At 43.5% G+C, this 20,175-nt stretch overlaps 1 protein-coding gene across 1 annotated transcript in view; it reads right to left on the bottom strand.

Annotated features, from left to right (window-relative positions):
• cables1 (Cdk5 and Abl enzyme substrate 1) overlaps nucleotides 1-20,175 on the bottom strand; it is a 38,023-nt gene that overhangs the window by 16,515 nt on the left and 1,333 nt on the right. The gene's annotated exons all lie outside the window — the stretch shown is intronic.

Here is a 20,175-nt window from a genome sequence, read left to right as displayed (position 1 = left end):
GGCAGGATCGTCAACGCAAAGTAGGCAGTTTCTTGTAACGCCATCCAACTTGTGCCGATCCCTCGGATCCACCAAAAAATACAGAAAGGTCTGGACATCATCACTGGTCCACAGCACTGTTTTTGGAGCTTCCAAACTGAACCAAAAACTAAAATGCACAAACTAACCACACGCTATGTGACGATCAAACAGGAAATGGTGGTTCAGATGTACTTTGCAGTACACGTCAACCACTTGGGATGTTTACTTGTATACTAACCTTCAGAAATCTGTAAAATTAATTACAAAATCCGTAGTGCTCTCGCGCAATACGTGGGGGAGATGGATGCTGTGGCGGAGGCGTGTTGGCTCTGAGACTTTAAAAATAAATTTGAAGCGGAGTTTTTCAAAAATCCATAAGACTTTCTCTGTACGTCCGTTGTCATGAAAAATGGGGGAAAATACATATAATTTATGGAAGATCCATAAGACTTGACATGTATGTGCTGGGTGGGTCATCCAGTGACATAGCTCCGCTGGGCAATCAACAGCTGCTGCCTGCTTACATCATAATCATCACCTGGGAGCAGTTCGCTTGGAACCACAAATAAGATGGTCTCATAAACTGGGCTGAGTGGGGGTGGGTGCCAGCTGTGGGCAGGCCATAACTGGTGCGGTGTCTGATGAGAGTTGAGATAGTGGCAAAGCGCCATAAGACTGCATCTAAATTAACTGGTCATACTTAAAAACAGCCATATGGTTCACAATGGAGAGGAAAATAAAAAAACACAAGGTTAATGAACATAAAATCACTCGGTCCTTGAGGATCTCCCAAAGTTTATCCAATACAGGCTGAGTTAATGTTGGAGATTTAATGAATAGTGTGCAGACAAGAAATCCAATGCAGTTTTTCTTATGAACAACTGAAGAGCATTAAGCTCTGATAAAATAAAACAACAAAGTTTAGGTTTAAATAATTAGTATGACATGAACAGCTGGTAGATGACGTCAACTGAGTCTTTGCTCGACTGCCTTAAGAGGGTCATAAAGAAAAGGCCTGGCCTGACCTCTGCCTGAGGGTTAGATTAGGGGAGGGGGATCATGTGATTTATGGTCAGTCTTTCTTCATCCCATCTTCAGTGGCAACCATTAGACGTGTTGACAAACTGGAGAACTCAAGGAGCACGGATCCTGCAGAGGCTTTTTATTACTTTTACTTTTTTGAGTGTATCATTTCAATATTACATGATTTAATCTGACAAGAAAAAAACATTGATATAACTCAGTTAATCCTTGGGTTAATATTTTAACAGAACAGAAGCTGAAATGAACATAAAACAGTTGGATTATGCAGAACAAAACCTAAAAACTAAAAAGGAGCAGGACGGCTGCTAAAATTAGCAAAAAGTAGCTATGTTAGCAAAACACAAGGTATACGCAGCAAAAAGAGGGGATATTAATGGTAAGGGTGCAGAAAAAAATTGATTTGTTAAATAATCTAGATTCTTAGTCCTGACGATGCTGAATAGATTCTAAAAGCCCCCAAATCAATTTTAAAATGTGTTTTTATTTCTTTCCGCTCCTACTCCCAAGTGTACTGCATATGGCATTACGTGTCCACCCGTCACCATAGAATTTGGCCTTGTAGGCCACCGTACAGCAAGCTAAGTTAATAGCCAGCTCCCTTTATCTGAAAGGGGTCCGATAGCATGGAGCAGGAGGACGGCGCGAGTCAACCCGCTCCTTCGTCGTCTAAAGTCTGTGTAAAGTCATTTCGGATTCTACAATGTTCTGGGGAAAAACAAAGTTCGACATGAGCACGATTGTTTGCAAGAAGTGTAAAATAAAATTGCGGTACAGCATTTTGGAACTTCAAGCTACGTAATTCCCCAAGAGCTGTGAAGATTTCCCCACTCCATCACTTGTTATATCACAAAGATTTACGAGCAAACGGCTCAATCGAAAGTGAGGGCTTTAGGTTCATTTTTAATATGCTGTACCCAACGTACGTTATTCCTTCACGTAGCTTTTTTAGCGACATAAACGTTAAAGCAGTGCCACAACACCACCATGAAACAAAGAAAAAAGTAGGAGATGCTCTGATTAATGAACCAGGTGCAGCTCAAAGGGCAACAGTTTTATCTCATGTTATACAAAAACTTATATAGACAAGTTATACAAAAAACTTGTCTTTTTAACAGGTTAAAGAGGCCAGATGAGACATTGACTGAAGCCAGTTCTAAATGATACCGTTTAGATGGTTTATAAATTATTACAGTTCAGAAGAGTTTTTGTGCAAACTTGCACAGGTTTTGAAATTTTGTTAAAGATTTACCAAATATGAATCAATATGGTTAAGACTGTGAAGTCTGTATATTTCACATTAGGTTAAGTTTTGAAAATATAGCAAATGTTAAGAGGATTATGGTTTAAAAAAAACTGAAGTCTGTATTTTATGTTGAGTTAAAGGTTAATGCACTATGGGAGGCTGAAGTCCGTTTATTTTTGTATTTACATATTTTAAATTATTTGTCTGTAATGGACTGGAGACCTGTCCAGGTGACCCCCGCCTCTCGCAGTGATGGCTGGATATGGGCACCAGTGACACCCGCGACCCAAAAAGGAAGAAGTAGGTAAAGATAATGGATGATGGCTGGATGAATTATTTGTTCCTAGATTTGCATTTTATTTTAGAAAAAGCCAGGCATCTAAGCTAACCTACTATTAGTAATTTAAGTTACAGAATTTTATGCACTCCTGTATTTGTTCCCATTTTTGGTATAAATATAAAATGATGCCAAAATATTTGATACAGTAAGGAACCTAAAATTAATGTTTTAAATAAATATTCTGTTTACATTGTTGTTTAATCTTTTCATCTTGTCAGTTACACAATTTAAACAAAATGTATGACCATTTCAATAGAAAAATTGTTTCTGAAACAAAAATCGTTTTTCAATCGAACCGTGAAACCAAAAATCGGAATCGAATTGAATCGCCAGACACTGAGATTTGCACTCGTAATTATTAGAAAAACTGTAGCTGATGGCTAACGGAACAGAAGTGTGGCAAAAAAATAGCAGAAAGTTTGACTGGGCATTTTTCCCCAAAAAGAGAAACAACAGACAATAGAGTCAATATCATTTTACTTATCTTGAAGACTGTGGATTTTCTGATCATTTCATATTTGTCCAAAAGAAAACTAAAAACACAGTTACTGTAAGTGATAAGAACAACAATTTGAATGAAATCAGTCTTGAAATAGAGAAGGGTGTTACAATACAGTGAAAAAAGGTCTCCCATTTTCACCATTTGTCTCCATTCTAATTGTTATTTTCCACACTAAATCTATGACTTTTGACTTCAGGAAGTTATTAACTATTGACTAATAAATGATTCCAGTTTATACAACTGTGAGTTTATACAACTACTGAAAGCAAGTAAGGACTTGGCTCAAGCCTCAGTTGATGAAAAGCTGTAGGAGGACATGCTCCGAATACAATTTTTTTTCCAGACAAGTAAAAAAAAAAGTGAAAAACACTAACAGGACACTCATTCATCCATATAAACAACTCTAGGAGCAAGGATTAGGATGATCCGAGTCTGACTGTACTTTGACATCAACCTCAATTTCTTTCAAACAATCTGTGTTATTGTTGTGTCATTTATTTTTAGCATATTTCCTGAGCTCAGTTTGTGCAGCTTTTAGTCATTTAATGCAATACACTTACACTGGTGCACAATTTTAATAAAAGCTACTGCTAATCCTGACTGGTGGTGCCTTGCACAAAGCTATAAAAGTGAGGGGGGACTGTTCAGAAGTAGAGATTACAGTTTCACACGTACGACTCATTGGCAGCTCGCCATGGGACATAGTCTTCTGTTTTGTTGCAGTCGCTGAGCTAAAGTAAATGTACCGTCCAGAGCGGTCACACAAACAAATATAGCTCTGGAAAAAAGGAAATGTGGTTATCTGATTTTGTTGAGCCTCTCTGATCCTCTGGAGAACAAATCCATCAACACAACTGCACTCTAGTGTGTTAAACCAACAACATTATGACACTGATAGCTGCTCAAAATAGGAAGAAAAATGTGCAAAGACTAAGCATTATATAATAAATAATAATAATAAACTTTATTTCTATAGCACCTTCCAACAACGCCTTGCATTGACCAAGGTGCTTCACAAGACAAAACAAGATTAAAAACAGGACACAATAAATCAGTATATGAAGAAATGCATATTGCCCATTGACTTTCCTGCCAGTTTAAGACGCTGATGTATTACTGTGAAACCTCACATGATCAGTAAGAGCTTGGAGTGTGCGTTGTGAATGACTGTCAGCTACTACTATACCAAATTTTAGCTAAGTATCTGTAAAATTTATTGTGGTTTCACCATTTTTGTGTAGAATAAGGTTGATTAGTGTTGGCACCCATCATCCAACGTGTTGTGCCCAGACTGTATGTTAGGTTAGGTTATTACCACACCCAGTTGAGCTCAATATTTGCTAAATTGGCTGAGGTGAAGACATTCTTTGTAGTTTCTATGTTGAGTTGAATGGGATTGAATTCAAAAGTTTCTTGGGTACAGATGTTCATCCAATGATTATTTTCTGACAGTTTCATTAAAATCCAATCAGTGGTTTAAGATGTTTGCCAACAGTCTGACTAATAATAAGGTGGTATGTGTTGTCATCATTGTATGTTCCCATAATGGCGAAATTGGTTCTCTGCATTTAACCCACCTGGGATACACCTACGTAGAGCAGTGGGTAGCTATGCCAGCGCACGGGGAGCAATTAGGAATTAGGTGTCCTGCTCAGAGACACCATGACAATGTGGGAATGGCTGGGGATCAAACCTGGGACTTTCGGGTCTCAAGTCAGCTGCCCTACATCTACCCCATCTCGGCCCACCCTAAGTTGACTCCAACCGTTAATGGAAAAGTCTTGTTAGATTTTGTGCGGAGTTGAGCATCTGTCAACGTTGCCTTTTCTCCTTCGCATTGGGAGAAAATTAAAACCTACAGTGCGCTCTGATAATGTGTATGAATACATAATGAACAGTGCTACTTTTGTTTGTGGGATTCAGTTTGTTGGTGAAGAAGTCCTATGGATGAAAGACGAAACATTTCAGCAAAAAAATAAACAGTCCAGATGACCTGACTGAACATGGTTGGATTTTTACCTGGATTATTGAGCAAGAACTTTGATGATTTGAATCACTTTGGCATGTCTCAGAGGAGTTGACGGGGGAGAGGGAGGGTTCCAGAGGCCATCTTAGCGCCGGCAAACTGGGTTTCCCCCCCACCCCCACTATGGGAGTGTGCCATTTGTGGGATTCAGTTTATTGGTGGCTCCTCAGATTGAAGAAGTCCTTTGGATGAAGGATGAAATGTCTCAGAAAAAAAAAAAAAGAAGAAAAAAAACCATCCAGATGACCTGACTGAACATTGTTGAACAGTGCTACTATTTTAGTTGCTCTTGTGGGCTTCCTGAACCTTGGCTGACAGCTCAAACACTAAAAGACTGAAAAGAAAAATGAAACTTCCTTGGATAATTTGGTAAATATGCCAACCATGACTTCAGTGCACAAAAATCAGCCTCATAACCAGAAGTATGCAGCTCAATCAGAGAAGACCTGAGAGGACCATTAGTTTGGCTTCTGCTGCCCGGTCTCCTGCCAGGCTCTGCTGCTTGACTTGTTAAAACACTCATGTTTCTGGATCATGTCTGGATGGTGGGAACATGGCTGAAACAGGACGTGAGAGGTTTTGGGCTGACTGTGAATTAGGGAGTGAAGATGGAGTCAAAACTGTTCCCAACACGCAGGGTGCAAAAGCAGACAGTGATGGATGTGATGCATTTACCATAAAGCTCCAAATGGGCCAAGTCGTGATTAATTTAAGGCTTAGCAACCTTTGAAGGAATGCATATTTTCTGGTATATTTCACAAAAAAAAAAAAAAAAATTATCTTCTGAAAGTAAATTTACCTAAATGTAGTTAAGAGTGTTTAGAATTACTCCAGTAACTGCGTTTTCTCAAAGTCGGTGGAATATTATTTAGACATCTGACAAATGAACATGCACAGAGAAGAGCAAAAACATTATTCCTCAGACTTCACCTTTGGTGGTGGGCAATAAAGTGGATAATATTATGATCCTCCCGTTATTGAACAACTCTAGAATCAATACAAAACTAGCGGTACTAATGTAGCCTTGTGGTTCTACTCAGTTAATGAGTACTGTACAGCATGAAGTTACTAAACTCCAACTGCTCCTTGTTTTGGTACAGTCTTTGGAGAATATTCACATAAAACGAATTCTAATGAGAAATAAGTAACCTGCTGAAAGAGTGGAGCCATGTTCCACCAAGGCGATGCAGACAGACGAGTGCTCCACACAGAGCCTGGCTTGTCTTACATGGGCAGCTGGTGGAAACGTGTGGAGAGGTCCCTAGCTGGGAGAGGCAGGATGCCCGGGCTTCGAGACACAGCCTGGCTCTCCGCTCTGTGTTTTCTGTTCTCCACTTCCCGTCTCGGGGGAATCAAAGACACACTCTCCCTTCAGACTTCTTGGCTTCGAGTCCCACTCTCCATTCAGGAAGTAGCAGGGCCTCTGATGCGTCGCCAGAATGGACCCTCAAAAACCAGAGCTTTAGAATTTTATGCATGATTTTGCTGAATAATCTTGGCCTTCACCCCATCATCAGCATTTATGTGTTGTTTGCCACATAAGGCAAAGATGAAGCGATTTTTTTTTGTCTGTACTGTTACCAAAATATTTCATAAATCACTGAACCGATTTCATGAAACTTCAGAACAAAATCATTTGATGAACATCTGTATTGATTGACTTTTCAAATCAATCCAATTCAAAATGGTTTGGTCACTTCTACCCAAAATTGCCATAACTAAATGAATTTTACAGATATTGAGTCCCGAGATATTCCACCTAATGTGGAAGTAGCTGACAGTCGTTTGCAAAGCTTCAATTGAGTGCCAACAGATCACACGCAATGTTATTTTCCAAGTTTGTCCAAATTAGCTGTAACTAGAGCCTGACCGATATATCAGTAGGGCCAATGTTTTTAGGCTGATATATGCGTTTTGGGACATATCGGTATCTGTGAGAATTGTCTCATTATGCGCTGATATAAACACTTGTAATTTTCACCCCTAAAGTGCTGGGAACCAACAGTAATTGTACAATGTATCCAGCAGAGGGCACATGAGGACTACTTTCAAGTCACAGCCATTCACTTTAAGTTTCACTTTCAGCACAGCCGAAGCAGGGGGCAATACTGTGTAGTGTATTTTGATGAACACAGCATGTTAAGTTTATTTTAACTGATCTGTAAAATAAAATAAAAATCAACAATAATTAATTCTCATCAATCCGCCAACCCACTTGTCATTAGCCTCTCAAGTTAGCAAGCTAAGGTTTAGATAACCTAGCATAGGCTACTGCCTTGTTAACTTTATCCAGAACAATAGATCTTAATGTAGTGGTAAAAATAGAAGTATTAGTAACGTTATCTTTGTTGTCCACAATGAAATGCATTATTTGTCTGAAATCTTTACTTCTCTGCAAAGAAAACAATAAACCACTGCTGCAGTCGGTACTAATTAGACCTTCACCATATGTGACTGACTGTTTAAACAATGAACATGGTAGTGCATTTCTTTGTTTAACTTATATTTATGTAAAACGCTTGATAACTTTATGGTGAATAGTGGAAGATAGAAACTGAATGCACGTTAGGAAGACTGTTTATGACCAGTGCACCACTTGTAAACCTAGTGTGGGTCTAGGTATAGCGTGGATCTGATTTGCAAAGCTTCATGGTTGCTAACAGCTGCGCTAACTAAACAAGCCCCGCTCCACTTGCTTCAGAAATGTTCAGCCATTATATCAGTTATCAGCATTAGCCTGCCCCTCCCAATATTGTCATCGGTGATAGCCAAAATTTCCATACAGGTTGGGCTCTAGATATAACCCCATTGTTTCTCATAAAGAGATGATCTTATTCTAAAACTCTGACATGAAAAGGTGGGCGATATGCATTCCTGCTAGACCTAATTAAATGAGTCCACAATCGTAGTTAGTGACGGAAAAGTTATGCTAAAGGCAATAAACAACAAACAGGATTCCAAAAAAGTTGGGACACAAAACAAATTGTGAATAAAAACTGAATGCAATGATGTGGAGGTGCCAACATCTAATATTTTATTCAGAATAGAACACAAATCACAGATCAAAAGTTTAAACTGAGAGAATGTATCATTTTAAGGGAAAAATCTTGTTTCCAAATTTCATGGCGTCAACAAATCCCAAAAAAGTTGGGACAAGTCCATTTTACCACTGTGTGGCATCCCCCCTTCTTCTTACAACACTCAACAGACGTCTGGGGACAGAGGAGACCAGTTTCTCAAGTTTAGAAATAGGAATGCTCTCCCATTCATGTCTAATACAGGCCTCTAACTGTTCAGTCATCTTGGGCCTTCTTTGTTGCACCTTCCTCTTTATGTTGCGCCTAATGTTCTCTACAGGTGAAAGATCTGGACTGCAGGCTGGCCATTTCAGTACCCGGATCCTTCTCCTACGTAGCCATGATGTTGTGACTGCTGCAGAATGTGGTCTGGCATTATCGTGTTGAAAAATGCAGGGTCTTCCCTGAAAGAGATGACGTCTAGATGGGAGCATATGTTGTTCTAGAACCTGAACATAGTTCTCTGCATTAATGGTGCCTTTTCAGACATGCAAGCTGCCCATGCCACAAGCGCTCATGCAACCCCATACCATCAGTGATGCAGGCTTCTGAATGGAGCGTTGATAACTTGGGCTATCCTTGTCATCTCTGGTCCAGATGACATGGCGTCCCAGTGTTCCATAAAGAACTTCAAATCGTGACTCATCTGACCACAGAACAGTCTTCCATTTTGCCACACTCCATTTTAAATGACCCCTGGCCCAGTGCAAACGTCTGAGCTTGTGGAGCTTGCTTAGAAATGGCTTCCTTTTTGCACTGTAGAGTTTCAGTTGGCAACGGCGGATGGCACGGTGGATTGTGCTCACTGACGATGCTTTCTGGAAGTATTCCTGAGCCCATTCTGCTATTTCCTTGACAGTGGCATTCCTGTTTGAGGTGCAGTGACGTTTAAGGGCCCGGAGATCATGAGCATCCAGTAGAGTTTTACGGCCTTGATCCTTGGGGCCGAGATGGTGTAGAGGCAGGGCAGCCGGCTTGGGACCCGAGAGTCCCAGGTTCGATCCCCAGTCACTGCACATCACGTGGCGTCTCTGGGCAGCACGTCTAATTCCCAAAATGTCCCCCGGGCGCTTTCAATAGCTGCCCACTGCACCACCTGGTGGTGGATGGGTTAAATGCAGAGACTAATTTCGCCATTGTATGGAAACATACAGTGCTGACATTGTGATGACATTATTATTATTATTATTACACAGCGATTGTTCCAGATTCTCTGAATCTTTTGACGATGTTCTGCACGGTTGATGATGATAACTTAAGTCTTTGCTATTTTATGCTGGGTAACACCATTCTGGTATTGCTGCATTATCTTTCTGCACAACAATGGTGGAATTGGTGATCCTCTTACCATCTTGGCTTCTGAGAGACACTGACACTCTAAGAAGCTCTTTTTATACCCAATCATGTTGTCAATTAACCTAATTAGTTTTAATTGGTCTTCCAGCTGTTCATTATATGCTCAATTTCCTTTTGCCAGCCACTTATTGCTACTTGTCCCAACTTTTTTGGGATTTGTTGACACTGAACTTTTGAATCAACATATTTTTCCTTTAAAATGTTACATTTACTCAGATTAAACTTTTGATCTGTCATCTATGTTATATTACGAATAAAATATTGACATTTGCCATCTCCACATCATTGCATTCAGTTTTTATTCACAATTTGTTTAGTGTCCCAACTTTTTTGGAATCCGGTTTGTACGTTTAGGGCTTGGTTTTGTTTACTATCAAAAGACAAATCAAACCTTGTGTATGTGTTGAAGCAAGACTTAAACCAGGGTGTGTCTGTGTTTAACTGCAAAGTTTACCGTACATGCGAAACTATCGGTCCTCACTTTGCATCTGCAGACCTGATGAAACTTCAAGAGGTGGGCTGCATGGTGAATACAAGGAGACTAGAACATAAAGTAACCTTCTGTCTGCCCCTGACATGGTGAAAAAGAGACAGAGCGCTTGCAATCAATGTGGTACAGTGCAGTTATTTTCCTCCCACTAGATGAATCCTCTCCATCTTGAGCTGAAATAAACAAAAGCCTGGTGGGGAGTGACATTTTAATTACGGGCATAAGTGAACCTCTTTTTTTTTGGTTGATGTGGGGAGGGTGTGCACTGTTATAGAACATAAAACAAAACTGTCTATCTAGACTGACTTGTTTTAATTTCATTGCAAATATCCCAGTGCTTGTTAAAGGGTGAGAAGTTTTATTAAGCCAGGAGAGACTGGGCTTTTGTACAGGACTGAAAATAAATCAAGAAACTAACATTACTGTATAAACATGGCTTTAAGAAAATATAACCCAATGCATTCTACTAAAGCATTATTTTATTCAGGTATACAGTACGGTGCAAATGCTGAGTCAGCATTCATATCGTTTTTCCAGAGTTTTTTTCTTTCTTCGTACGCTTTTTGCAATTAAAATTCTTCCTCGTATTTTGCTCTTATACATCATAATGTTTAGGTCACACAGAAGAGTGATGGGACTTTTAGTTTAGTAACTTTATAGAGGTTATTTAAAAAAATTAATAAATTTTTTTTTAAAGTCTATTTTTTTTTTTACAAATATATTCTTCATAATTACATTTGAGATCTCCTCAATTTACCCCAAAATACATTGTTCTCTTTGATATCTGCTACAGAACAGATGCTCTACTTTCGTCTTCTCATGGCTTCTCTGCTACTTTTAACTAGTAACTTTGTTACTTTTAGCATCTAGCTAGAATTTTGCCATTTTTAGCATTTGACTAGTTTTTTTTGCTGTTGTTGCACAAAATCTGCTTGTGAAAAACTTTGTCATACACTACTGCCATTAACTCATTGTTACATTTTGCATGTTTATGTGGGTGGTATGTGAAATAGGATCCCTGCACCCAACAGGTGAACCTGAGAACAGGCGACACCCCCCACCCCCTTCATTTGTATGTTAAAGCTGGAATAAAACAGAAATGTAAAAAAAAAAGGACACAAAGGAATGCAAATAGAACAACACATTTAGGCCCTGTTTGCACAACATCTTTTGAGTGAAGCTGCAACTTTTCGGCTGCGGTTCGGACGTTCATTTACACGACAACCCTCGTTCACTCCAACACAGAAGGTTTCTGAGATTCTATTTCATATAGGCTTCGCCCTTTAAGGCTGTCGCTTAGTGGGTTTATCCCGTTATGCGCAAGCATCATACTGAAAAATTAGTCCACGCCCACCTGCTGTGTGGGCCCCACCCGATCCGTATAAATTACATTAAGAGCGGGTAATCTGCTCCCATTTTTCTTCAGCAAGCTAAATACAATAAAAGAACAACTGACCTTTCGTCGAGATGTCCAGCTCCAGCACCATCCGCTTGTGTCCCTCCTGCAAGACCGGCTACTTGCTTAGCTTCGACCGGCACGACACCTGCGAGGGATGCCTGGGTCCCCGCCACGTCGCTCGCGCTTCCTCCTGCCGCCTCTGTGACGAACTTCCACCGGAGGAAAGGCAGAGGAGAGCAGCCTTGTTTAAGGCTACCATCGAGGACTGCCTGTCCGTGGCGGGAGACTGTTCGCTGGACGACGCCATGGATTTCTTCGACGCCGGCTCTCGGAGTGAATCGGATGATTCCTCTGGGACCGGTGACGCTAGCAGCAGCCCCGACGCTCGTTCCCTCCCGGGGAGTGCAGTGTTGGAAAGAGGGAGGCCGAGCGGATGCTCGACTCCCCCGGGGTTTCCCGCTTCAGCGACAACATCGCTCCCTGCCGTGGGCGCGCTCCTCTCGGAGCTGCCCGCCATTATCCGGGAAGCTGCTAGCGTAAAGGGGCTCTCCGTCCCCTCACCCCCCCCGCTCAGATCGGATGATCTTGCGGGAAGGTTTGGCTCCACGCCGGCTCGCCGTCCTGATCCCATTTGGCCTCGTTTTCCAGCGGTGACAGCGTACTGGAACGAGGCCGCAGCCGGTCCTGGTAGGTTAAGGGCGCCCGTCTCCACTTACGCCCCCATCACCAGAGTGGAGGGGTTCACCGAGCGGGGCTATCCCTCGGTACCCCCCCTTGAGCCAAGCCTCGCGGAAGCCTTCGGAGCGAAGATGTCCAGGCTGGAGAAGCGTCCCGTCCCTCCGGGGAAACACGACCAGGTGGCGACCACGCTCTCCAACAGAGCCCACCAATGTGCTTTTCAGGCGGCCGCGGCTAACAACAACGTGGCGCTGTTAGCATTTAGCATGTCGAAAAGGCTGGAGGCCTCAGACCTGCCGGAGGAGACAAAGAGCTCCCTGTGTAAATCGGCAGACGCCGTCCTCAACATGTGCGCCACTTCCACGGTTTGCCTGTCGAGGATTGCAGCGTGGATGACGGTAATCCAACGTTCCATCTGGCTCCGTCACTCTCCATTGCTGCCGGAAAAGCTGCACAAGGACCTGATTGAGGGCCCCATCTCATCGGACGCGCTGTTCGGAAGCAGCTTGACGACCATGCTCACAAATTCGAAGCAGTCGGAGGAGATGTCGGAAGCGGTACGCCATCTCATCAAGCCGCGCGGCTCATCCCGTCCCCCAGCCCGCTGGAGAGACCGCCGAGAGCAGAGGCTGAAACATCGACGCTCCACGGCAGCAGCAGCTTCGTCTCGCCCAGCCCCACCACCAGCCCCGCCCGCCAGAGACCACCCCTCCTCAGTCCGGCAGCCTGCACTTCAGCGTTTCCCCAGAGATCGCCTGCAGACGGCGCTCGGGGCAAACAAACCGCAGAGCTCACGAGGGAGAAGGTTTAAGAAATGACGGTCTGCGGAGGATGTGTGTATGAATGAAACAGGAAGTGAAATAAATGATTTTTCAAAGATCAAAATGCCTGTTTTTAGCCAGTCTGTAAGTTCGGATGAGCTCACAGCCGCTACACGCACATCCTCCACACAGAGAGAGCCGGTGGCCTTAAATAAAGGTTTTTTAAACCCACCGCCGCTCCTTCACATGCCCAGACGCTCACGTGACACCACGGTAAGCGAAATAACTTGTTGTCAATCAGACCCGCACGATCACCACCCAAACGGTGTTAAACGCGCATCCGAGCGAGACAAGCAGCCTCCATCCAAACGGCGCTGTGTTGATGATGCACGCACAGCTGCCCGGCGCCCACCGGCTCACATCGGGATAAATGTGGGACCGCAGGCCGGGTCCGGTGGAGGTCCCCGCTCTCAGCAAAAACAACACACGCCTCTCCTGAATGAACGCGAGTGGCCGTCATCCATCGCGTCTCAGCGATCAGCAGCTCACGGCGGCATAAGCGTGAGACAGCTGAATGAATCCAATGACGGGCCCCGCCCTCAGCGAGAGCGGCGCGCGTCCCTCCAGAGGAAACGTGCGCTCCCGCGAGGCTCACAACCTTCACTTCGACAGCACGGCGTTGATGACGTCACGCCCTCCACCTCTCAACGTTCGCACAGCGACGTTAAACGTGCAGCCTCTCGACGTCATCAGCTGACACACGCCTCGCCTCAGCGCACACCGCCCCGCCCGGACATGAAGGTTGGTCTGCGATCCAGACACAGCGCACGGGCGCGCGCAGAACAGCCCTTTCGAGGAAGCCTCGCCTTGGGTCACGCGGAAAACTTTTCCGCGACGCATGACGGCGGTCGAGGCGGAGTTTTGGATGACGTCCGTTCAAAACACGGCACATCATTTAAACGCACGTCCACTCCACGAACGTCACGCAGAGTGGCTAAAAACATGCTCACCGGACAGATGGATGGACAGAGTGTTATGCAAGGGTTACACGCTGCAGTTTGCAACCCGACCCCCTCCGTTCGGAGGAGTTATAGAGACGGTCCTGTCATCACCAGACCAAGTCTCAGCCTTAAATGCAGAAGTCCAAGAGCTTCTGATAAAAGGTGTAATCTCAAGAGTTCCCAACGAGGAGGAAAACACAGGGTTTTACTCACGCTACTTCCTGGTCCCCAAAAGGACCGGAGGGATGAGACCGATTCTGGATCTGTCAGCTTTCAACAAAGCGATCATGAACAGACCTTTTCACATGTTGACGAACAGACAGCTGTTGGACAACATCCAGAAAAACGACTGGTTTGTTTCCATCGATCTAAAAGATGCTTATTTTCACATACCAATCATCCCAAAACACAGAAAATTTCTGCGTTTCGCCTTTCAAGGGATGAAGTACCAGTACAACAGGCTGCCTTTCGGGTACTCCCTCGCGCCTCGTACGTTCTCAAAGTGCGTGGAGACAGCCCTGCATCCACTGCACAGAGCAGGGATGAGAGTTTTGTTTTACCTGGACGACCTGCTGCTCCTGTCTCACTCCAGACAGGAAGCGCTGATACAGGCTCAGGTGTTGGCATCACACCTGCTAAATCTGGGCTTCGCCATAAACTGGAAGAAGAGCTCGATTTTCCCGGCCCAGACAATTGTTTATCTGGGAGTGGAATTAAACTCAATTACCATGACGGCTCGCTTATCACAAACAAGAATCGACACTCTAAAAAACCAACTACGCCACGTAAGACCTGGCAAAGTGGTAACAGCTGTCTCCGTCATGAAGCTGTTGGGAATGATGTCATCAGCTCACACAGTGGTGCCGCTGGGTTTGTTACACATGAGACGCCTCCAGAGGTGGTTTGCGCGTCTGCGTGTGGATCCAGTAAAACAAAAGAGACGGATGATCACTGTCCCTCCCTCCGTGAGAGCAGACCTCCGACACTGGGGAAACATCCTGGCTCTGTCAGAGGGAGTCCCCGTCAGCAGACCCACGTCACACGTGTCAGTCTTCACGGACGCGTCTCTGTCAGGCTGGGGGGGGGACATGCCTATCTCAAGCAGTAGGGGCGCTGTGGCCCCACCGCACATCAGCCCACATCAATGTTTTGGAGTGTCGCACAGTGCTGAATGTGATTCAACATTTTGCTCCCGTGCTTCAGAATCAACACGTGTTGATTCACACAGACAACATGGTGACTGCTGCGTACATAAACCGCCAGGGGGGTGTGCGTTCAGCCCAGATGTTACACATTGCGCGGAAGCTACTGTGTTGGGCTTACCAAAACCTGCTTTCCATCAGAGCGGTTTACATACCCGGCGTTCTGAACAGAGGAGCAGACGTGATGTCCAGGGGCGGCCCACGTCACGCGGACTGGACCCTCCATCCAGACCTGATGTTTCAGACGTGGCAGAAGTTTGGCAAAGCAGCTGTGGACCTGTTTGCGACGCGAGAGAACGCTCAGTGCCAATTATGGTTTTCCCTGAGCCCACGAGACGATCCACCGCTGGGGGTGGATGCATTTGCCCACAGCCCGTGGCCCAAAACGCTTCTGTACGCGTTCCCCCCTCCTCCTCTGATTTTACGGTTCCTGAACCGAGTTCAGGAGGAGGGACTGACAGCTCTCCTGGTAGCTCCCGAGCACGTGAACGCACCATGGTTCCCAGTCCTGCAGCGTCTGTTGTCAGGTCGCCCGTGGAAACTGCCATGGAGGGAAGATGCTCTCCTTCAAGCAGGAGGAGCGATCAGGAGTTACCCGGAAATAGGCCAGCACCTGTGGGTCTGGCCGCTGAGCGGTCCCGCTTAGAGAAGATGGGTCTCCCTCAGGAGGTAGTGCGCACAATTCAAGATTCACGCGCTGCATCTACCACAGCCCTGTACACATCAAAGTGGACGGCTTTTCAGCGCTGGTGTACAGAGAAAGGTCTGGAGGCCACCTCATGTCCATTAGGTGGCGTGCTGTCCTTTCTTCAACAGCTGATGGATAGGAAGTTGGCATTCAGCACGATTAAAACGTACGCTGCAGCCATCTCTTCCTGCCACGAAGGGTTCGGAGACAGAACAGCTTTTAATCACCCGCTGATGAAGCGATTTCTAAAAGGTGTACAAAGACATAGGCCGGTTTCACGCCCACTCGTTCCACAGTGGGATTTAACGTTGGTCCTGCGAGCCCTGATCAAGGCTCCTTTTGAGCCTCTGGATCAAGTTTCACTTAAATTCTTGTCTCTTAAAACAGCCCTGCTGCTGGCTTTAACATCCGCTAAGAGGGTGAGTGATTTATCGGCCCTCTCTGCCGCTCCGTCATGTCTCAGAATCCAGGCTGACGGTAGTTCAGCTGAATTAAGACCAAACCCAGCCTTTATGCCTAAAAGCATCACGAGCTCTTTTAAATCGAGACAGATATCGTTGGAGGGATTCTTCCCTCCCCCCCACAGATCAGAAGAAGAAGCATCTTTTCATCTTCTCTGTCCGGTGCGGGCGTTATCGTGTTACATAGCGCGCACAGCTGCAATGCGTCAAACTCAACATCTGTTTGTGCATTATAGAGATGCGTCCGCAGGCCGCCCGTTATCCACCCAGCGCTTGTCACACTGGCTGTGTGAGGCCATTTCTGAAGCCTACAGAGCATCAGATTTAGAGCCTCCTGTCAATCTCAAAGCACACTCAACCAGGGGTATCGCATCTTCGACTGCTCTGCATAATGGTATGTCAATGCAGGACATTTGCACTGCGGCTGCATGGTCAACACCATGCTCATTTATTTGCTTTTACCTACGTGATGTAACGGCTCGTTCCATGACACATTCTGTCCTTAGTGCTCTAACAGAATGAATATTGTTGTTCTCATGGAACTCTGTTTTAACTCACATCTGTCTGCATGCATTACAGTGTGAGATGTTGTTATCAGTCACAAGTTGTGTCTGTGATTTTGGTTCTATTGTCACTAATCAGTTCATGACTATTGTTACCAATCAGTTCATTGTTCAATAATCAGTTCATTGATATTAATCTGTTTATACTGTTCAATCATGAATCAGTTGCTTCATGCCCCACCCCCCCCTCCTCTTTTCAATATCTTCCCCGTTGAAGTTTTTTCTCCGGGGCATTCATGCTTTGTCAGAACGCATAGTTGCACAACATGCGTCTGTGTAGGGCACACAATTACGCGATGCGTAGTTATGCACACGGGGAGCTGAGTGACAAGACGTTTTTTGGGCAAGCTTTCGTTCTTACTGTGTTCGAATGGACCCAGTGAGGCGAGGACCACATCCGCTTCGCCCTTAACCCACTAAGCGACAGCCTTAAAGGGCGAAGCCTATATGAAATAGAACGTTGGTTACGTACTGTAACCCCAGATTCTATGAATATAGGCGTAGCCCTTTAAGCGTCGGGCCTCACTGGCTCCTGAATAGCTGAAGAAAAAGATTAAGCTATTTGGGAGCAGATTACCCGCTCTTAATGTAATTTATACGGATCGGGTGTGGCCCACACAGCAGGTGGGCGTGGACTAATTTTTTCAGTATGATGCTTGCGCATAACGGGATAAACCCACTAAGCGACAGCCTTAAAGGGCTACGCCTATATTCATAGAATCTGGGGTTACAGTACGTAACCAACGTTTTCAGGGGAACGTCCAAAGAGACGTTAGTGCAGGGATGTCAAACCCACTTGCAAAAGGGGGCCAAAATTAAAACCTTTATTAAACTAAGGGCCGGTTTCAGAACCTACATTAACTGAAGTTAAATACCCAACATATTTTCTTGGTTGAAGTTCCTCAAAAGACTTTGATTGGTCTCATTTGACTTTCTCTGTTGCACTTTCAACATCATAATCAAAGATTACTGAAAAAAATTAAGTGATTAAAGTATTTTTCATTTAAAATAACATCTTGGGGGCCAGATAAGACGTCAACAAGGGCCACATTTGGCCCCAGGGCCTTGAGTTTGACATGTATGCATTAGTGTATTCATTTGTTTGGGCAACTGTGATCATGGACAGACACTGCATGCATGATGAATGCAGCTGAGCCCTGCATCAGGGTTGCCAGATAAATCTAAAATCTTTTTTTTCCTCCTCCTTTTCTGTGCATGTGTTCACCAAACAGTGCACATCTCACCTTACTCAGCCTATACAATTTGTAAAATTACCATCATTTTAAAGCAACAGTACTACAGTTAATAATTTCTTATCTGGCAACCCGACTGACATGAAATCTACAGCATTTTGTGTAAACCCAGTCTTTTTTGTTTATTACCTATAAACATGGAATAAACACTAATGTTTCTTATGTAAACAGAACCCAAAAGTGATGGCAAACTTTATATATCCTTGATTTTGACTATTTGGAGCCTCCGTGTGTTTCAGAAATGTTAAAAATGAGAAGACTGCAAGTTAAACTTTTTTGCTGTATTTTTTTTTTAGGACAAGCTTGTAAAAGTAAAAAGTCTGTGTGTTAATGCCTATGATTCTGTAAGAGTACAAGTGGATTGAGCATCATTTATTTCTCCTTGCACGTTTAACTACAAAACAATGTAAAAATAATCTTGATTTCCCTTTATATGCATTTTTAAATCACAATATGTTAATTTGTTTTTGCAATCTTTATGCTGTCAAGAAAGGAACTAAAGGGTTAGAGTATGTCACCATCAACCAGTTTCCTAAAGAAATGAGGACACGCCAGAGGTTGGTGGAAATTTAGTCTAAACAGCAAAAAGGATTTAACAACAGGTTGAAAGATTCAGAGAATGAATGTTACTGGCTGCTGTTTCTCTGACTTCAGGCCTGACCCTCCGATGTCTCCTCCAAAAACACAAAGATGAGGCAGACAAAGAGCTGCATGAAACAACAAGCCCCTGTTGCACATAAAGCTTGACCAGGGTGTCGAGTTACAGGATGTTTACGTCACACAGGGAAGGAGACGACAAGTGTGTACCGTTTTTAAAAGTCACGTGCGTACAACAAAACTCCATTTCGGAAACAAAGCCACAGGGAGCAGGTCAGAAAGAAATGGAACAGAAAACAAGACCGGATTCCTGGAAATCATCTTGCATCTGTCCCAGCGGAGAACAGCGAGTCAGGAGGTGGATACCTCATGCATGGAGAGCAGCTGAACTCTCCTCCTGCTGCTGTGGGGACATTAACATTGTTGTTTCCACGTCAACTGTGTTGCTTGGAACTGAAAGCAGCTTTTCAGCTGACTGTGCATAATCTGCAAGGAAACGTCTTGCGGCGTTCATTCATTGTGACCTCTTGATGCCGTTTTAGAACGAGAAACAAAGAACTTGGTTCCAAACACTAAATTTATGATTTTCCTACTTGGCAAGAGACGTACGTACCCTGAAAGAACTTTTTGTTATTTTTGTTGTTAATGGGTTGGAATAATGGGGATCAGCATTGATTAAAAATAGAAAAAAAGTACCCTGAATTCCATGTTCTGATATTTGCTTCCTATTTGAGGTAGACATAACTGAGCTTTTGCTCCAATAAAAGCTGAATGATTTTCCTGATGATTTAAAGACATTTTCAACTACTTAAAACTTTGTTCATGTTTTCAATTACTGTACTTGTATTCCAAAAGTCAACCCATTTCATTCATCATCAGCACATACTTTTTAATTGTATCCGTGTAAAAATGTGTTAAATGATAATGACTATATAGTTGCATTTTCTGTGGTAACAACCACTAAGGTTTATACTATAGCTAGTTATTTAAGTAGTTAAAATTAGAACCACTAAAAAAAAAAATCTAGTAGCGTTTTTAGTATTATATATTGCTTTATAATGTAGCTGTTTTTTAAACATAATTTTCATCCTTTTTTTAAACTTGTATGCCTTCTTTTAAGATTGTCTACTGTTGTCATCAATCTTTGTTAAAAACTGATCTCTTTTGTAAACGAGTCCTCAAGGTTCAATGAGACTAACCTGTATAAATAAAGGTTGAACCGAATAGTACTTTCTGAATATCCTTGAAAAAACAAAACAATATACATGATCTTGCTGCGGTTATTTTAGCTTTTAGCTACAGCTTTGCATATTTTAGCTTTTAGCTACAGCTTTGCATATTTTAGATTCTGCTTTGCTTATTTTACTAGCTTTTAGCTACAGCTTTGCATATTTTAGATTCTGCTTTGCTTATTTTACTAGCTTTCAGCTACTGCTTTGCATAGTTCATCTTTTAGCTACTGCTTTGCATAGT

Source organism: Nematolebias whitei, chromosome 9 (assembly GCF_014905685.2).
Source record: "Nematolebias whitei isolate Nwh7 chromosome 9, NemWhi1, whole genome shotgun sequence".
Classification (NCBI taxonomy): Eukaryota; Metazoa; Chordata; class Actinopteri; order Cyprinodontiformes; family Rivulidae; genus Nematolebias; species Nematolebias whitei.
This window is presented reverse-complemented; position numbering and strand designations above follow the sequence as displayed.